Genomic DNA, 22,058 nt, shown 5'->3' with positions numbered 1-22,058 from the left:
GATATCCTGGGCAATATATAGTGGAAATACACATATATAGCAAATGGCAGAATTCTTACAGGGAATGAAGATATTATGGTAGGAAAGGGAATATATAAATATCTAGAATTGTTCAGCTTCATCCACCCACCATCCACTACCAAAAGCATAAATTAAAACAAATACTATATTCCTGGGATAATTGTAAGGATTGGCACCACCAAGAAAGATTTGAAAGATGTAATAGTGGTTATATCTTCACATCTTCATTCAATTCATCAGTTTACTGGTACAAACTGTCAATTTTCATAAACATTACTAGGTGTTGATATCAACTGCTGTTCTACACGTATCTTTATTAGGGCAAATTAACCAGCTTACAGAAATTATTTACAGACATTGACCTGGTAAATACTTTCCTTGTAACGGCAATCAATAAAGATAATAACCAGTTTGCATTCACCTGGCAGGGACAGGAGCACCTGTCATTGACTTACCTCAAGGCTATGCTTTTTGTCATAATATAGTCTGCAGAAATATTGATATACCATAAGGCATATTGTAATACATATGTAATGTACAACTGATGATATTATTTTAATTAAACTTGCTCATAAAGAGCAAATCCCCTAGAAGATTTCATATATGACACTTATGTACCAGAGTGTGAGGTTTATCACCATGCTGAAGTTCAGTGTCCTTAAATATTGCAAACTTCTATACACCCAATGGTTTAAGGCATATCAGGACACCCTAAATATTGAAAAATAAGTTACTGAATTTCACCACTGGACAGGTCTTTTTGTATCCTGAAGGAAGCATATATACCTGGGTCAGTATCCCGACCACTTACCAGTTAACCAATAACTATACCAGCTCTAAGTGGGGCGAGATTAAGAAACAGTTATGCTATAAGGCCTGGCTGCTGTGCAGTCTTCCCTGTCATTTGGACTTTATAATAATACTATTTCATGCTTCTGATAACTATAAAAAATCCATAATTCATACCCCTAAAGTTTTGGAGAGAGACCATGTTTTATTCTTCCAATGATTCTTTACCAAATTATACATTTGATTGTGAGTAACCATATTCCATTAGGAAACTGAAATGATAAATATACAACCAGCCCCATGTAGGTCTCTATGGGTTAAGTTCCATGACCATGTGGCTAAATCTTCTGTGACAACAGATCCTATTGTTTTAACACCTTTCCCTCAATACATACCTATAGCCTCATGGAGAATTATTTAACTTGTGAAAGGAAAAAAGAAGCATGAGAGCAGTTTGAATGGGTCTGAAAACATACTGGCAACAGCCCAGAGTGAGTGGTTACTGCATTATAGCCCATCCATAGCTATCCCTGAAAGAGAACAGTGAGAAGAATTTCTCCCAGTTTGACAGTACTTTGAGTTGAGTCTCTTAATTGTCTACCCGAACTATAAATCTACTATCAGTAAAAGACGAAAGAGCAGGAAAGGATATGCTCATTTCAGAGTTAAAATATACAAATGAGGTTACTAATTAAGAAAATATCAAGAATACATATAGATGGCCAATAGACACATGAAAAGATGCTCAACAGGGGGATCCCTGGGTGGCTTCAGCCCGGGGCGTGGTCCTGGAGTCCCGGGATCGAGTCCCACATCGGGCTCCCTGCATGGAACCTGCTTCTCCCTCTGCCTGTGTCTCTGCCTTTCTCTCTCTCTCTCTCTCTCTCTCTCTCTCATGAATAAATAAATAAAATCTTAAAAAAAAGAAAAGATGCTCAACATCATTGATCCTCAGGGAAATGCAAGTCAAAACTACAATGAGATATCACCTCAAATCTGTCAGAATAGCTAAAATCAAAGACACAAAAAACAACAAGTGTTGGCAAGGACGTGGATAAAAAGTAACCCTGTACACTCTTGGCAGGTGTACAAACAGGTGCAGTCACTGTGGAAAGTATATGGAGGCTCTTCAAAAAGTTAAAAATAGAACTACTCCAAAATCCAGTGTATTTACTCCCAAAACACAAGGCACTAATTCAAAGGAATACATGGACCCCTATGTTTATTGCAGCATTATTTACAATGGTCAAATTATGGAAGCAGGCCAAGTGTCGAGCAACTGATGAATAGACAAAATGTGTTATCCATACACAATGGAATATTATTCCGCCATAAAAAAGAATGAAATCTTGCCATTTGCAACAACATGGATGAAGCTAAAAGTTACAATGCTAAGTGAAATGCTAAGTGAGCTAAAAGTTACAATGCTAAGTGAAGTCAGTCAGAGAAAGACAAATACCCATATGACTTTACTCATACCTAAATGTAGAATTTAAGAAATAAAACAAATGAGCAAATGGGAAAATAAAAGACAGAGAGGCAAACCAAGTAACAGAATCTGAACTACAGAGAACAAATTCTTGGGGACTAGAAGGTGGGTAAGGGATGGGGCAATAAGTGTTGGGGTTTTAGGAGTGCACTTGTCATGATTGTACCTCAATTTCTATAACTATAAAAGATAAATTTGGTAAGGAATTAACAAAAATTGAAAAAATATGTCCAGAATGGCAACTCCCTAACAAAGTAACTAAACTATTTAAAATATATTTTAAACTCTATTTATTATATGCCATATTACCTAACCTTGAAAATATATGAAGAGAGAACATGATACAACTCTAAAGTAGTCACTAATAATTTCAGTAAATCTCTATTCTAAAAGTTGCATCTTCTTTAAATGACCAGGAGACATTAGTAGGGACCAGGATTCAACTAGTATCCCAATCCTTACCTGTAGTTGTTTCATTAAGCTTCTGTAGTATACAAGGGCATATGTTCTTGATAGCTCTTGGTCTATGGTCAAAGATCTACTGTGTTTGGCTGTGTAACTCTGTCTAATTCTGAAATTTCATGGTACAAACTCACAGATATACATCACAGTAGCCAATGCCAATCTCATCAAAAATTAAGGCAATATTTTACTTCATTTCTATTTTATTCTTTTGTTTTATTTCTCAATTGTTTAACAACTTGAGGATTGAAGAGGGATATTTATTGTTCCATTCCCGTCACCATTCCCAATACAAATCTCTGACTCTTCTTTTATTGGAAGATGACTTAACACTGAATTGTAAATGTGACATATTTCAAAAGAACTTAAGTTCCTTTTAATACTAATAATACACGAAATGCATTCATATTAATTTTGTGGTGTATTTTATTTATTCACAGTGTTGCAGTTTTAAGAAAAGTTTTTGAACTCAATTACAGTTAAAAACAAAAATTTAAACTTAAAACACAAGTTAGAATGTTTGACAGACTTGCCCAAGATCATATCAAGAGTAAGTCACAGAGCTGGGCTTAAATTCACACTGACTACCAACTCTGGCTTGAGTATCCAGCCACAATGCAGGCACTATTCTCAAAAAAAAAAAAAAAAAAAGAATTAAACTTCAGTCCCTTCATTGAGGTTGGTTCCCAATGGATAAGAGCATATGATCAGTTGATCAGATTAAAAAGAGAATTATCTTTAGGTACATTGGCAAATCTAATTTTGCTGCCCTAGTTCTGAGCAAGAGAAAATTGTGTTGGTATTCCCTTGTTTCTTTGCTCTCCCTCACTCCCCATTTCTACCCCTTCTTCCCAGAGCACAAGATGATGGCAGTGGTGGGGGAAAAAGTACAGCTAATCATGGCTTAAGAACAATGACCAAATAGTTTTTTTTTTTTTTTTCCTGAATTGCTTTCATGGACTTTAGGAGAGATTTAACTATGCAAATAAATACTCTTCAGTCTCCATTACTGAAGTATATAAATCAAGGACATGACAAATACACTCCATGTCCTCAAATTTTAATGAAATATTGCAATCTAATTACATAAGCAAATATTTGATTATCATTTAGACACTAATGTCTTTCAATAGTTTTGTTATGTGCAGAATTACATATGATGTCATAATATGAGAAAATAACTGAGTAAGAACACACCTTTAGCAAAACTCTGCAGCAAGTTTATCTCACAAACTACTATAGTAGTTTCTAAAATATTCTAATATAGCAGATTATAAAATATCTGAGAAATGGCTATATACTATAAATATGTGCATACTGAAAGGAAGAATAGGATAATTGTCTACTCATTTGTTTAAAGTAACACCAGCAAGCGTCTAAACTCCTACCCCATCCTTCCTGATGTCTGCGTTCTCTGCAGCCGTTCTTGACTAAAAGGGAAACAGCAGACCTAGCAAAGTGTATCTCCTATCACTCCCAGAAGCAACCCAAGGCCTCCTGGAGCCTATGCTCTCGATAAACATGGCTTCTGGGTAGAGCTCACACAATGGCAAAGAATCAAAACCCTGGGTGCCTCTAGGAAAGTCCTCAACCTTTTTGTGCATTTGGTAAGAGGTACCCTGCCCAATTCTGACTCCATTCTCTTCTCATAATGTGGTCAAGGTATTACTTGCACCAGAACCACTTTGGGAACTTGGAAAGAATTGGGATTAGGGTTATCATCCATCATATAATGAAGCATCCAAAGCAATCCTGGTAATTCTCTAGTCCATTCAAGTGAGAATTAATGTAATCCTTTTAAATATAGATAGTATTTCTAGTACCATATTTGGTGATTTCATTTTTTTTAAAGATTTTATTTATTTATTCATGAGAATACACAGGCAGAGGGAGGCAGAGACACAGGCAGAGGGAGAAGCAGGCTTCACGCAGGGAGCCTGACGTGGGACTTGATCCAGGGTCTCCAGGATCACACCCGGGCTGCAGGTAGCGCTAAACACCTGAGCCACTCGGGCTGCCCATATTTGGTGATTTCAGTTACAATTATTATCTCTCAAGTTTTGCTGATATATAAAAATATAAAGATTTTAGTTTCTTCTAATGAGAAAAAAATCCAAATGGCTTATGTTGTTTATTAAGGAATGAATTCATATGTATAATTTAATTCACTAAAATCATTAAATCATTTGCTTAAAATCTGCCTTATTTCACCAATATGATTTTGTCTGTCATATAGGGCCAAACTGCCTGTTTTCAGACAAAGAACACAATATTTGAAATTATGTAGCTAAAATTTGGATGGTAATTCTAAAGTGAATATTGTGTTTATGATATTTATCCAAACTGTATAATGTAACATAGATGGTGAAGGGTGGGGATTTATAGCACATGTGGTCATGTGAAAGCAATTTTAAAAGTATTCTATTTCCAGGGCACCTGGGTAGCTCAGCAGTTGAGCATCTGCCTTCGGCTCCGAGCATGATTCCAGGTCTAGGATTCAAGTCCCATGTTGGGCTCCCTATGAGGAGCCTGCTTCTCCCTCTCTGTGTCTCTATGTCTCTCATGAATAAATAAATAAAATCTAAAATAATAATAAGAAGAACAATAAAAGTATTCCATTTCATACTAACTTTTTTTTTCAGACTTTTACAAAAATTGTTGTTTTACTATTATTAATACCAGTCTCCAGGTGCCATTTTAGGAAAACTAACAGCCCAGAAGTCAGGCTTTAACCTGGTTACAAAAGCCAAAGTTAAAAAAATTAATGTTCAATTACTTTACCCATGGCTGATATTTTGCACAAGATTAAATACTATATTCTATTCTGAACTGAAGTAATGAAGCACAGGAAATTCCTGATGGGACTATTTTCATTCATATTTGACATTTGGAAATGTATAATATAATAAAATCTGTGCATGGATTCTTTTAAAAATGTGAACTTTCTGACAAAGAAATAGGATTTTTGAGTATGAAGAAACAAAGAATTTTTACAACTGTTTTTATATCTCTTCTCTCTTATTAAAATATATAAGGAGAAGCTCTATACCATATAAAGTTTTAGAGATAGAGCTAACAAGGATTTTTAAAATAAATGTTTTACATTTATTCTCAATTTTAGTAATCTATTTTATTTATTGAATCTTATTGCTTAATTACTTACATGTAAACACAGTGTAGAGAAATAGCTATCCAACTACTGAATTTTCCTCTATATTTTTTCTGAACACAAAAAAATAAGATACTATAAGTATTTAAAAATTTTACCGCTTGAACTTAAAGAATTCTTATATTTTAACATAGCTTATAATCACAAGCAAAGTTGAAAATCAGACAGACCTAAAATATATAGAGAGACAAATGATACAATTCATTCTTTGGAAATTATTAATATGTCCAGACAGCCTTATTTAACACATAACTGTCCCTTTCTTGATCTTGACCCTCATTACTGTAACACTATTTCTGCTTTAATTTCTTTTTTAATGTTTTATTTGAACTCCATTTTGTTAACATACAGTGCTATATTAGTTTGAAGTGTACAATATAGTGATTCAACAGTTCCATACATCACCTGTACTCATCATTACAAGTGCACTCCTTAAACCCCATCATCTACTTAAACTGTTCCAACATTTGATATAAAAATGTTCATATAAATCTTCATATAAATATTATGAAGCACAATTCCTGCCTTAAAGGAACTTACATATTATAAGAAGGAAATGGATTTTTAGAAATTACCTCAACACAAGGTACTTTATTATAATATTGCATTAAGATCCATGTTGAGAAATCTTCTAACTTTTCTTATCCTAGGTTTAATGTAAAAGTATTATCTTGAAAAGAAAGTACCAATAATTCTTCAATATTACAAATTGCAAAATTGAATTATTTAAACATTTAAAAGATTTAAATCTTACAAAATGTCTCTTTCGACATAAAAGAGTGAAAATATATCATAAATTAATGTGCAAATCACAGTGAACATTACAAGACCATATATACTACGTGAGCTCTTTTATGAATGCACACAAACTCATATAATTCAAGATAAATATTATCAATACTAATTTCTGAGGGGAAGACTGTGTATTATAGTATACTATAATTTTATTCTTATATTATTCTCTATTTTTCAACTGTTTTACAATGCACATACATTACTTTTATAAGAAAATACCCTTAGAAATTATCACATATGGTTTTATTCATGGCTGACCAGCCTGACTCCAACCATTTATCATTAGGAGAAAATAATCTCAAAATAAATCTCTACTAGGATTAAAAATGGTTCATATTCAGATATTAAACAAAGTGTGACCATAAAATAATATCAGTGACCATTGGAGGCACATCTACATCAGTTGCCTCTCAGAGTATCTCTGTCCTTCCAAGGGTTGGGATGGAAAAGACTATGTATTGGAAGCTGACAGCATCTAGCACTAACCCTACAAGAAGTTTAGCCAAATATAACAAGACAGCCACACTCCTCAACCTGGTTAAGTTGTTTCAGTTTCTTAACCTGAGAAACAGTAGAGACTGACTCCTAATTCCTAGAGATAAAATATGAATAGGTCCTGGCCTTCAGCAGTCACTGCTAAGCATAGTGGTAATTATGACAGTGGTGATGATAATTTTTTTATGATAGTAATTATAATAAAGGCTACCTAAATGGAGCTAGTGTATAATATGTGCCTGTGACTATTCTGGTGTTTTACAAGAATGAACTTCTTTTAACCTCATGACAACTCTGTGAACAAGTGCTCTTCATATCCCATTTTGCACTTGTGGTGCCTACGGCACTGAGAAAGTAAATACTTTGCCGAAGCTCACAAATCTGTACTAGTAAGAATTGTAATAGCAACCGCAGCCAGTAGCAGTAATGATAAAAATTATTAAACTGGCAAAAACACCCAAAGTGAACAAACAATAACAGGGCTCCTTTTTTTATTTCACTATAAAAATAGTGAATTCCAAAGAGATGTTTCAGTGAGTAAGGATATATCTTGTCAAGGATAACCACCTAAGGATAATATTGATATGCTGTTTATATTTTATAAAAGCTTATTTCCTCATGGTTTCATCCAATGCTTTCACTAAACCGATGGTATGTGAAGTCTAATGCAAACAGCCTGATCTGTGGTATGCATGCTACTCTTCGTCCTTGTGGGGTCCACATGTGTTTAAAAATCTGCATTCATTTCCTATTGCTGCTATATAAAATCACCACAAACTTGCGGCATAAAGCAACAGATTTATTATCTGACAGTTTTGAAGGTTAGAAGCCTGAAACCAGTCTCACTAGGCTAAAATCAAGATGTTGGCAGCACTATATTCCTTGGATACCTTAGGAAAGAATCCATTTATTTTTATTTTCCAGTTTCTAAAAGCTATCCACAGATCCTGGCTCTTGGCCCCATTCCTCCATCTTCAAGCCAGCAAAATTGGGCTAAGGCCTTCTCATGCTGCTATGTCTCTGGTTTCTCTCTTCTGCTTTCACTTATAAGGACCTTTGTGATTACACTGGGCCCACCTGGATAATCCATGATAACCTCCCCATCTCAAGGTAAACTGATTAGCAAACTTAATTCCATCTGCAACCTTAATTTCTCTTTGCCATGTAACCTAACATATTCATAGCTCCAGCGATCAAGATGTGGACACCTTTGGGGAGCTAGTATTCTATCAAACATCTGAACACTACTTTCAGCTCTAGGTTCTTTTCTTCCTTTCCTAAAGCCTTCTGAAGTAAAATAGATATATGTGCAAGTACACTTTCTGCTTCCTCTCAGAGTGTTTGCAGGATGACCTTGATTAAATAAATGATCATTTTTTAGATTTCTCACTGAGTCAAAGCAAATGATACATTAGAAATTTTCTGAGTCGATTAAAGGGGTTTGAAAATTCCTTTGAAGATGCAAAGCATTAGGCAAATGCAAACTATTAGGCTTGCATTTTTGAGTACTCTTCATTGCAGCCATTTTGCAATATATTTTAATCACATCTATATTACAGCCTTGATGATTTTAAATATCCTAACAGCCTTCATTAAAGACATTGTTTTTCTAACATTATGTCATAGATGTATCACTTCTTGTTACTTCATTCAACTCCAAGGGTCTTGAAAAGAGCAAAACTTTCTAAAAGTTTACAATTATTAGTTAGAAACAGTGGTTGCTTATTTTATCCCTTGTAAAGAATGTTTCGATGTTGACCTATTAATGAGTAACAATATAATTTACTCATTTTCTGTTAAAATGACTTTTTATATACATGGCTACTTCATGACTATAAAAATGGAAATATCCACATGGGAGGGAATGCTTTTCTGAGTGTACACATGTGCTTGTGTGAGAATAAAATGAGTTCATTTCAGAGGGTTAATACATTGGCTGGGAGATCAGGCTTTGGAGTCAGGCTGTCTTGGAATCTAAATTCAGCCAGATTCAAGCAAATAATTAACCTCTCTGAGCTTGGATTCCTCACTTGCAACATATAGATAATACCACTTATGAAATCTGTTGTTGTGAGAATTAAATGAGATAAACTATGTGAAAAATTTATCATCATTCCTGACACCTTTAAGTCCTAACTAAAACTTCATTTCAACCATTTCAATAAGGCGAAATTGGCCTTTGAAGGATAGCATTTGCCAGTAGGTAGGGATGCCAATTCCTAGAGACATAGTGACAGGGAATCATAGAGAGTCATTCCCTTTAGAATACTTCTTCAATCCTGATTCAGTCAAGGACAGTGTCTCAGATTGGGGGCTCTTACAATTTCATGAACTCTAACACTATCAAATTGAGGTTGACCTATGTGCCCAAAACCTGTCCCTACCTATAATTTTTAAACATTATTTTATTTCCAATCTGTTTATTTGTTTTGTTTTGTTCAATATGTTTATTTGTATGGTCACCTTCTCTTCATAGCAAGCGGTAATGAGTTTTCATTTATGGTAGTGGTAAAAATGTTCCTTTAAAATATATTTAAGCTAAAAAAAACTAAAGAAAATGTTTTCTTAAACAAGAGGGTACTATAACCAAAAATTGAGGAAGGTTTTGTGAGAACGACTGAAATTTGCAAAACTCTGTCCCTGGGGGCTGTACTCATGACTGCATTCTGAAATAAGTAGTGACTTTCTGGAACAGAAGTTATGCATCAGGAGTTATCCTCAGTAGTCACAGTAAACACTCTTAGCTGTAGCTCACCCGGCTAACTAGTTCTCATAACCAAATTATTAAGATTTCAGCAATGAAGGTTTTTGAGTCATCTGATGTTCAGTTAGAGTGTAGATAAGAAATAATGCCACTCAGCTTTTCCCATCCTTACTTCTCTAAAATACAGTCCCTGAGGGCTGGAGCTACCTTTTTATGTATTTTTTGAACCTAGCACAGATCAAGAATAAATGTTTGAAGAGTAAATGAATACAGGATAATTACTCATGCATAAGACAATAGAGTAATTGGTCCACTCTTTCTTGATGGATAGCCTCAATCCCAGATACCTAGAAGAAGTAATTTTAATTTCTGCAATGTTTTTCTCTTAAAATAAGATAGAGTAATTGGATTATTATTATGAGCCAATCATTCTCATGAGTAATTAATGTGATCATCAATATACATAATGTCTCCTGGGCATCAGAGAGGTCACGTGGCTCATTAGTGACAGAGCCATTACTTAAGCCATTACTTAATCCTGTGCTTTTTTTACTTCAAATCCAGGGCAATGAAAAAGTATTTCCTATATTATTAAAAACTATTTAGTCTTGGGATGCCTGGTTGGCTCAGTGGTTGAGCATCTACCTTTGGCTCAGGGCATGACCCTGGGTCCCGGGATCCAGTCCTGCATCAGGCTCCCTTTGAGAGCCTTCTCCCTTTGTCTATGCCTCTCTCTCTCTGTCTCTCATGAATAAATAAAAATAAAATCTTTTAAAAAATTTAAACAACAAAAAACTATTCAGTCTTTCTTTAGATTAACAATAGTTTTACATGGAAGATGATGTAGTCTTTACCCAATAAATCATTCTGGATTTCCCTTTTTCTTTTGTTTTTAAACACTGTACAATAGATTTACATGAGGAGAGAGCAAAATTGAAATATTTATGAATGACAAGTCACCAAAGCCATACAAATGTAACTTTAAAGTGCATACACAAATATTAAATATATTAACACTGCAAAGCTGAACAAGTAAAATTGTTAAAAGTAAACATAGAAAAATAAAAGCTAGAAGAACATATACCATGTTTTTTCCTACATTTTTAGTTGCTGTACATATTTCAATTATGTTCATTTATTATTCTAGAAAAAAGAATAATAAAACAAAATTATTCCATTCTAGACACACATGGAGAATATTAAATTTCATTTGCTTTTAGATCCTAATCCTATTTTTTCTATTTGCTCCAGAAGATATTTTAATAAGCCAAATATTCTAAGTTATATTAAAAGGCTATAGATACTCTAGTAAAAATAACTAAACTAGTTGTTATCAAATTAAAAAAATTAACTTAATATTGGAAAATGCCCTAAAATTATCTTTGTGTAAAAGGTGCCATGAATTTTTAATATTTTTTTCATAATTAAAGAAAGCGCTTCTGCAAAGCAAACTTTGAAAAAGAAAACCAAAACCAGGGGATCCCTGGGTGGCGCAGCGGTTTGGCGCCTGCCTTTGGCCCAGGGCGCGATCCTGGAGACCTGGGATCGAATCCCACATCGGGCTCCCGGTGCATGGAGCCTGCTTCTCCCTCTGCCTGTGTCTCTGCCTCTCTCTCTCTCTCTCTCTCTATCATGAATAAATAAATAAAATTAAAAAAAAAAAAAAAAAAAAGAACCTATAAAAAAAAAAAAAAAAAAAAAAAAAGAACCTATAGAAAACCAAAACCAGGGTCATTATTTAAGGTTAGATTTACATTTCAGAAATAGGGCATTCAGAAATGGCTACAACTTCGTTTATCCTTTTTCATAAACTTAATTTGACTACCTTACCATCATTCTTGTGCTACCAGCAAATCAGCAAGCATCTATTCATGTGCTTACCTCTGTTAAATGGATGCCAGAAGCTACTCCTCCCTTTAAAGAGCGTCCAATCTATTTGAGTAATAAATAGATTCATTGTCTTATTACTGTTGTTTACATGCACTGTTTGTCAATCTCCAAGACATAAAATTGTCAGTTTAAACTATTTGCATTTATATAAATTACTGTTGTTTCCATTAAGAAAATATGTCAGCGGTAATTTATTTGGGTGACTCCTAACAACCTATTTGCTTCAAAGATGTGTCTTACTGACAAATGTTTCTAACATGGAAACATTCGGGTTATGGCCAGGTATTCAAATTGATCTTCATTCTGGAACTTTTGATGAATACAATCCCAATATTCAAACAGTGTGAGACCACTTACATAGCTTACATGATTATTGAGATACTGGCAGGTTTACATAGTCTGAAAGTGAAAATATCTGTAAAATCAATTGCTCAGTTGAGACACATACAGCTATTGACATACCAACTGCATAAGCACACACACTCCAAAACATCCTTATATTTAGAATACCATATGAATGTTCTGAGTTTTATTTCATTTATACAACTTTACTTTCTCTAACAGATAATCCCCTTCTGATTTTCCTCCCATTTTTTTCTGGCACATTCCACAATCAAAGCACTCTTTTGAATAGTTAGAATTAATCAGAAGGGAATTAAAGAAATAGGCAAATCATATGTGTCCTACACATCCTGCCAATGTCATTTTCCCTACTCTGTGTATCCTCTTGTGTTTCTGTTCCTAATATGTGCCCATCTCCCTCTTGTTCAAAAGGTGGCCAGTGCACTGAAGAAAATCTAGCTAAAAGTAGTGTTACCAATCTCTGGTTTGAAAGAACTATCCTCTCAAGAACTATCTGCCATTTAACAGGGGTGAAAATTTAGTGAAAAAAAAAAAAAAAACAAAAAACTTTTTCTCTACCAGTGGTAAGATAACAATGCATTCCATGGTTAAATACATTTGTGAAACAATGGATTAGAGAAAATTGAGAATGCATTGTTAGTTGCAGAATTTCTCAGACCTTCGGAATGTCCCAGTATGCACATTTAAAACTTATTTTACACACTTTTTCCAAGGAACATACATGCTACACAACACAGTTTGAGCAGCACAATATTAAAGAAAGCAGGCCCTGGGAGAATGAGCTCAGGATTTTCACGTATTGGCCATCAGATAAAAGAAGTTGTGAGTCACCCTTCATAATGTCCAATGCGGCCACCCATTTACTCATCCAGCAACAGACATGATAACTATCAATCACAGTGCACCTACTATGCTGCAAGTATTACCAAATGTTCTTTCCTCTTTTCATCATGAGGTACAAATGGATTTTGCAATAGAATTACCTAAAGAGTGAGGAGCTTAGATTTTTATATGCACCAGATGAGAAAATTATTCTAAGGAGTCATAAAGTAATAAAATATTTTAAAATAATAAAATAAAATATGAACCAACTTTTTAAAGAATCTTTTGTATTTTCCTAAGGAGAAGCAGAAATGAAGTGTGTGTTAATTGCTAACTTCTCAGCACACCAGTCCTCACAAAAGAAATAGAAAAGCTCTCCCTTTCTTTCCATAATTACAAATGCTTTCTAATGGGATGCCTAGGTGGCTCAGTAGTTGAGCGTCTGCCTTCAGCTCAGGACGTGATCCCCAAGTTTCGGGATCAAGTTCCACAACAGGTTCCTGCATGGAGCCTACTTCTCCTCCCTCTGCCTATGTCTCTACCTCTCTCTGTCTCATGAATAAATAAATGAAACCTTTTAAAAAATGCTTTCTAATTACCCATAGGTTACTCCTAACTAGAAATTTGCTTAGGTCCTTTCTATTATTCTTCTGACCCTCAAAGATCTAGATTTAAACTCTTTGGAGAACAAACTGCTTAGACATAATTCAAGCAATTCTGAATATATCACTTGAGCTTTACCTATACAACTATACCAAATATTATTTTTACCTTTATTAGAAATGCCTTCATTACAAAAGGTAAGAGGCTTAATCAACTCCACTGTGATCCAGTTTCTGTGTGTGTGTTTTTTTCTTTGGGGGAGTGGCAGAGAGGATGAAGGATAATATATGGATAATATATAAATCATCTTCAAGAGTAAAGAAATGAAAAATTAATCACATTTTTATTTTAAAATAATATAACACGAAAACAATTTTCAAAATGGGAGAAAAATGTTTTTTACCCATTAACTATTTTCCCTGAAGACAACACATAATTTCACATATAGAATCATATAATTTGTTTTCATAGCATATTATAGGTTTATACAGGTTCAATCTATAGGGAATATCCAGAGAAACATGTTTGAAATATTACTGTGTTTAATACGGCAATTAGAAAAATTAAACAGGAAACTGAAAGAACATTTATATGAGGCTCTCCATCTGGACATTCATTTAAGTATATGACACCAGAAGCACAGAGAAGAAGCCATGTAAACACCTTCCTTCTAATAAAAGTGAAATTTGAATACTATCTCATGCTGAAAGTAGTAACATTTGTCATTTACTGAGCACCTACTATTAATGCTCCAGGCACTTCACAAACAGAATCACATTTAATTATATTGAAAATAAGTATGTTATGTATTATAGATATAAGAAATTGGATTTTAGATGAGAAATTTGCTCAGCCAAAGAATAAGTGACACTTCCCATATTTCAGCTGATATAGATTTATATAGATATTGGTATAGACAATCCACAAATGTGGACACACTTAGTTGTCCTTAAAATATTATTTATCAATGTTAAATTGGAAAAATGTATAGGAAAACAGGTGAGAGATAGGAAATTAGTTTACTCTGTAATAAAAATTAAAATCTTGATATATTTTAAACTGTAATTCTATATGTATATCCAAAGATCTATCTTAAATTTCTTTTTAAAAGGCATTGCATGCTTTTTTTATTGTAGCATTTTATACAGTTTAATATTAAGTAATAAAATATTAGATATTTTCCTTCCTATATTTTCAATATAAAGGTCACAATTAATGATTCAAGGAATAAATTTTGTGAGAAAATCCATTTACATGGAAAGACATTTTAAATATAGAAAGCCATATCTTGTTACATTTGTTCACAGAACCACATCAGGAAAGTTCAACTCTCATGTGGTTATAACATAAGTGAGTGGAAAGTTTCCAACTTTGTCATTTGATTTAAATAAACCAAGTTACTATATATTTCTTCTGAAACCTAGGACCTTTCGCACACAGAATTTTCTACTCAAATTAATCCAATAGAAGACTTACCAGCATTTAAAGTTGATTCTCCCCAAATAAGTGTATAAATATAATACCATTTGGATGGAATGAAAGGCATCTATTTTTGTTGGTGCAGATCCAGCAAATAGGAGATGGCTCGTGAGCCAGAAGTTCTTGGGATTCTGGCACCAGTCTGTTCCAGGTGCCAACAGCTGGTTCAGTGGCTTCTGATTCCCCAGCTTCCTGATGGTGGTAAAATAGCAGATTCCCCCTGGCCGTTATGAAAACTGGTTCCTGTAGCCTAGTTTGGAAAATTATTCCTGATGGCCGGACTAAGGAGTTCTCCCAAACCTCTTACATCAATTATGTAAAAACCTAATTTCCTATATCAAGGTTATTTTTGTTTAAAATGGCTGGGTTGCTTTCATTAAATGCCCTTAAATCAGGTATTACACACTATTCCGATTGTTTCACGGAAGGAGAAGATAGGTTAGTCTCTAAATAGAAGTGGAAGAATGAAAGACTACCTAATAATAAACAAGAAAATTATGGAAAAGAAAATCTCTTGGGAGAACTTTCTCTAGCAGATACTGGTTTGGAAATAAACACAGTAGTGGAGCAGAATAAAGAATTCAGAATGCAGATTCCAGGATATATGAGGCTTCATCACATGGCAAAGGTGGTACAGTTGACATCTGAACAATTTGGGGGCTAGAGGCACCAGCCTCCCATGCAGTCGAAAATACTGTGTCTAACTTGTGACTCTCCAAAAACTTAACTACCGAAGGCCTACTATAGACCAGAGGCCTTCTCAATAACATAAACAGTTGATTAACACAGTTTGAATATGTATTATATACTATATGATCACAATACAAGCTAAGAGTAATGAAAATGTCAAGAAAATCATATGAAAGAGAAAATACATTTACAGTACTATACTGTATTTATCAGAAAAAAAACATGTATAAGTGCACACACAGTTTAAGGGCCAACTGTATTTCAATTTACTGGAAAGAGTACAGTTCACTTAATAGATGCTGATTTCTCAACTAGCTGCTCTTATTTTGAAAAACTTAATCCCCCAGGGGGACTGAAATATCAGCTAGTACACTATGCTACTTTTATACCCCCTCCTCCTTTTTCACTAAGATAAATGTCACAGGCATTCTCTCACTCTGTATGCCTCAAGTTATTTTATTTTATTATTTTTAAAAGATTTCATTTATTTATTGAAGATTTTTATTTATTTATTAGAGACACACACACACCAGAGAGAGAGAGAGAGAGAGAGAGAGAGAGGAGAGGCAGAGACACAGGCAGAGGGAGAAGCAGGCTCCATGCAGGGAGCCTGACATGGGACTCGATCCTGGGTCTCCAGGATCAGGCCCTGGGCTGAAGGTGGGGCTAAACCGCTAAGCCACCGGGGCTGCCTTAAGATTTTATTTATTTATTCATGAGAGACACAGAGAAGAGAGAGGCAGAGACATAGGCAGAAACATAGGCAGAGGGAGAAGCAGGCTACCTGCAGGGAGCCAGGTGTAGGACTCAATCCCAGGACCCCAGAATTACGCCCTGAGCCAAAGGCAGTTGCTCAACTACTGAGCCACCCAGGGGCCCCTGTATGCTTCAATTTAAATACATTTTTAAAATTTGCTCAAAACAGTATGTTATCATTTTTAAGGCAAAAAAATTAAAACAATATTGTTATAATTTTATAATTAATATAATTTTATAACTACATAATTCAAAATTCTAAACTTCTTAACAGTACTAAACCTTATAATATTAATCTGAGTGAATTATTTCCTCACCAACTCTAGGGACTTCAAGTTTAGAGACAAAAATAATTGCTTGGATTTTCTTCAAATTTCAGTAATAAAGTGAGAGAATTTCAAATATTCTTATCAGGAGGACTACCAGATTCATAAGGCACCCTACGCTCAGTGCACAAAAGATGTAATTTACAGATTGTTTGACTTCAGATGAAAGATTCATAGCAGACATCATTTTAACAATAACAACAACTTTCTAAAAAATTTTTTTAATTTTTTATTTATTTATGATAGTCACAGAGAGAGAGAGAGAGGCAGAGACACAGGCGGAGGGAGAAGCAGGCTCCATGCACCGGGAGCCTGATGTGGGATTCGATCCCGGGTCTCCAGGATCGCGCCCTGGGCCAAAGGCAGGCGCCAAACCGCTGCGCCACCCAGGGATCCCCAACAACAACTTTCTAAAAAAGAAGCAGCTTTACAGAAACAGAGAAGAGGCAAGTATTTGAGAAATATAGGTATTCTGGTCCAAATCTTCTTTTCCTCCAAAGAGAAAAAAGAGAGAGAGAGAGAGAGAAACTCGTTCAAACTAGCTCACCTAAGAAGAAGGGAATTGTAAGAATATCGCAGCCATTTATGGAGATCAGATCAGAAAAACGAATACAGCTGGGTGTTACCGGGCCTGGCAATGGGAAGTCTGAAACTAAGGTCGCCTCTCTCTTTCAATCCTCCTCAATTCCTCAACTCATCTTTCTAATCGTCCATCGTGGACAAGAGTCCACTGGCTGTCATCTCCTATTGTGGGTCATTGAACATTACCCTTCCACTGACAACAGTCTCATTCTCTGTTTTGAAAGGAAAGGGCTTCATTAAGGCCAACAACTCTGTAAAAGCCAGACAGCACACACATCATTGGCCAGTAAGCAAAAGCAGCAAGCTACTTCTGAATTTAGTGCCTGTTCTTGACCGACATGACTGTATCCAGGAATCTGAATGATAGAGTTTTATCCATTTCACAGGGGTATGGACAGGACATGATAAAGAATGAATCTCTGGTCCATAGACAAGTGCCTGAAGTAGAGGAAGTTCTAAATCTTTATTGAAAAAGCTATGAGAGAATTAAGGAAATTATCTCATTAACTGAAATGAGGGTAGAATTTTGCTTCTATTTTATCTCACTTTCTCATTAGTGACTCAGTAGTTCACTGATTGTACTAAAAATCCAGTTGTCTTCTGAGATTGTATTTCAGTCTATTAAATGTAAGTAAAATGTGATCAACCAGTGAGAAAAACATGTAAATCCTAGAGATTCTTCACACAGTTCCAAGAAATACTCTACAGTTTGTCATTCTAGTGACATGATTTTCATAGAATCATACTACATTGATATGGTATGTTTCTTCCTCACATCTTTGATGTGGATGTTTCTCCACTTTCTGTATCCTCCCTAAAAAGATACAATGACCCAGAAGTTACAACTTTAATAGTTTAGAAAGGTTCTTATAGGAAATGAAATAACACAATGAATTATTACACACTTTCTTCTAATTATACTGAATACTATAACTTCTTATTCAAAGTAGGTGCTAATCTTCTGATGATCTCACTTATCAAAGTAATGTGATATCCATACCATATGAATTCAAAGTAGTAATAAATGCAGTCTTAAAGGCCAGAATTTCAAGTGGTCTTGCCATTATGTTATTTTTCTGAAAGTTAGGCATGATCCTACCTATGGCTAAATTAGAACAAAAAATGAGAGATGCCTGGGTGGCTCAGTGGTTGAGTACCTGCCTTCCACTCAGGGCATGATCCTGGTGTCCTGGGATCGAGTCCTACATTGTGCTCCCTTCAAGGAGCCTACTTCTCCCTCTACCTATGTCTCTGCCTCTCTCTATATATTTAAATAAATCTTAAAAAAAAAAAAGAAAAAGAAAATCTTAAAAAAAAAAAAAAGGAGTATTGTTCCTAAACAAAGGGTGAGAGTTAGTCTTCAGCATGGATCATGACCAAAAAATGAGGCACATAGTAAATGAAATTCCAAGGCAGATACTGTTCTTGTACTTCTTAGGATGTCTTTATAAAGCAGAGCATATAAAAATGAAGAATGGGAATTACTAATACAGAAAAACAGTAAAAGAGCTTAAAAGAAAGGAAAATATGACACACAGTGTGATAAAACATAACTTATTTTAATTAATTGGATACACAGGAAGTCTTATAAAGCCACAAGACATTGAAAAATTACTTCTCATGATTAAAAAGGGAAGTGGTCTTTCTGGATTATTTCAATGTGGAGCACTAGAAAACAACAAAGAAATTTCTGTTCAGTGGTAAATGTCTAAAGAAAAATCATTCTTTTCCTCTGAGTGAAAAATAAATACAAGAAGGGTATAATTCCATATAATATCCGATATTTTTACCAGTTGGACTATTTCAATGTCTGCAGTGAACTTAGATCCATTCTTTATATTTAGAACGGCAAAAAATTACAAGGCCATATTAACAACTTATTTTTATAAAATAATAACTTCTGGAATATTTGCCCTTCCTATTCTTATTTCACAGCTATCTCCAAAATTACTGTAAGATATCCTGTAATATATAAAGAAAATAATAAAACAGCAACGTAACCCAGGTAATCAGGTAACAGCTATTGAAATTCTTAAAACTTATATGACTCATATTTGGCAGGAATAATATTCTTTACATTGGATTTTTTTTAAGCAAGCAGTGAATATTTTGGTAAAGTAGATTCTCCTCTTCTTATAATTCAATGAAATATCCCATAATTTTCAGTTTGATCTTTACTTTTCCACATGTATTTACATATATATTTTTAACTGGGTCACGACTGATACTCTGATATAGGAAAATAAAACATGTTCTCATTTTGTCCTATTAAATTCCCATTTTATTCTTTCCTGTAAATGTTGTAGTCTAATGCCCTTTTAATCAATTTATCCTTACTTCTTCTCATTGCGGGTTCTTTTTCTCCTTCTCTCAGAACTATTAACCACAATATTTCCCTAAGGATATAGCAGTATCTTTCTACAGGAAGCCACACTCCTTCATTTATTTCATGTGGGAGCTTGATGGCTTCGTTCAAGTTTTCCTCCAATTCAACAGACTTTATTTTCTCAATAAAACTCTATCTTTTATATGTAAATATGACACAATGTAAATTGACCAATGACCTAAGAATTAAAATAATAACTAACATGTATTAAGCAATTACTATTTGCTATGAAAATCACTTCATATGCACTTTCTCTTTTATTCATTCAAAACTACTCTTTCAAATAAGTGTTACTGTTCTCTCCACTTTTGCTTTTTAAATGGATAAATTGAGATAATGACAGATTTAGTTATTTATCCAAGATCAAACAGCAAATAAGCAAGAAAGTTAGACTGAAGGGAGGCAGCCTGAGTCCAGAGGCCGTCATTAGTAGGGCATGATCACCTACGACATGTGTTCAGATTGATGTGGTGAAAAAATGCCCTCTAATTTTCCAAGTATACATCACATAGATTGCTGTTTAAGTCTGAAACCCTAAGCAATTAGATATCATAGAATTATTCCATATTAAAATGAAATGCCCTAAGAGAGTTACCTCTCTTTAAAATCTTAGCAAAAATAACCTTACTGGAATATTTCCAGCTGAAGGAGGCAAGTTTTACCAGTCACCAGAACAGAGCCGGGGTATTTCTTTGGAAGGAGAAATCAAGGTTATTTTCTATGTTGGAAGACTGCAGTCAGAATAAAAAGCTTCAAATCTTCAAGAATTTCAAGACAGAGAGACCTAGACAAACTATGTCCCTCACAAATTATACATAAGCATCTAATCTAGCATATAGTGAGACAGGGTAGATGCCTTTGTTTTTAAACTATTTAACTCTCTTCATCAAAGGTATCAAATACTGTTAATAAAAAAATACAAAAATTATGAGGTGGGGGATATCTGTGCTTTAATAAATAAACAGTTTTTATTGAAGGTAGCAGTTGAAATGAAATTTGTTCTTAAAATTACTAGTTTAGTAGTAATGCAAAGGAAGAATTTCTCATTTGGACATTCGGGGATGGTATCTAGTTAAATATAAACCAGAAACGTACATTCTAAATGGGATTTTCATCTAATGTGCAACATTTTTACATTGTTTTAGTACTGAGTATCCTATCTTTCCTGCTTCCATTAAAAGGCAAGTTGGATACTCATGGATCTATCTTTCTGGTGGCACCACACACAGATGTCATTACAATATACCATACGCCTACTGCTAGAAATATAAAGTTTTCATAGGCATGAAATTGTGCTTACCATTTTATACTCCTATTAACTACACAAATTTGGTAAGGAGATAAAGGATTGTTGGTGAAGCAATGAATAAATGATCTTCAAATAATTGTTAGTTATGGGGCCACAGGAAAATCACCACTTGGGTCTCAGCTTTCTCTCCAAAATGAAGTTGGACTAACTTTCTCACAATGTGACACCTTAAGGTAAGTCCACCGTGTTGTGGAAACACTTGTCCGAAGCAGAAAGAAAGGTCACACAAAAAAACCCTCCATGTGTTAAAGGAATCCATTAGAACTAGTTCCCCTGGAAGACTACTCATACCCACGTACTCAAGACTACTGGAAACTCATACTCATAAGGACGGGGCATGGGTTAATAACAAAAGATAGTTTCTTTAAGAGAAAAAAAAATTCATTACCGTGGCCAAAGGAGGTAAATGAAACAAGTGATAAATTACCATACTGGGAAGGACCACAGTAAATGGGGAAAAAAACACATGGAAGGCACAGGAATAATGAGAATGAGCTAACAGTCGCGTCACGTGTCTCCAGTATTATTCACAATAGCAAGTACCTCAAAGTATTCTTGGGAATCAAGCGGGATAAAAGTCATTCTCTGCTAAACTGTTCAATCAAGAAGTTTGAACAAACCTTAGCCCACTCTGTTTAACTAAACTGTTAGGCTGAAATCACAAATGCCACTATATTAACTAACATATCATATCAGGGGCTCTAATCCCCCTGTTGTCATCTAAATTGTCACAAATACACTTCCCATTTTAAGAAAGAGCAGCCTTTCAAAATCCATAAGTTAAAAATATACACTAGCCAAGAGAAGCAACATCGCCCTAAAAAATGCCGGTAAGCTGTGCGAGATTCTGTTCAGTAAGTTCAGAGTCTCCCTCGGGTTCCGGGCTGCAGCTCTCCCTGTGCACGGCTGCAGCTCTCCCTGTGCACGG

General features: G+C 34.6%; 1 protein-coding gene across 2 annotated transcripts in view; it reads right to left on the bottom strand.

Moving 5' to 3' along the window:
- BANK1 (B cell scaffold protein with ankyrin repeats 1) overlaps positions 1–22,058 on the bottom strand; it is a 294,852-nt gene that overhangs the window by 271,729 nt on the left and 1,065 nt on the right. The gene's annotated exons all lie outside the window — the stretch shown is intronic.

Source organism: Vulpes lagopus, chromosome 6, assembly GCF_018345385.1.
Source record: "Vulpes lagopus strain Blue_001 chromosome 6, ASM1834538v1, whole genome shotgun sequence".
In the NCBI taxonomy this organism is placed as follows: domain Eukaryota; kingdom Metazoa; phylum Chordata; class Mammalia; order Carnivora; family Canidae; genus Vulpes; species Vulpes lagopus.
This window is presented reverse-complemented; position numbering and strand designations above follow the sequence as displayed.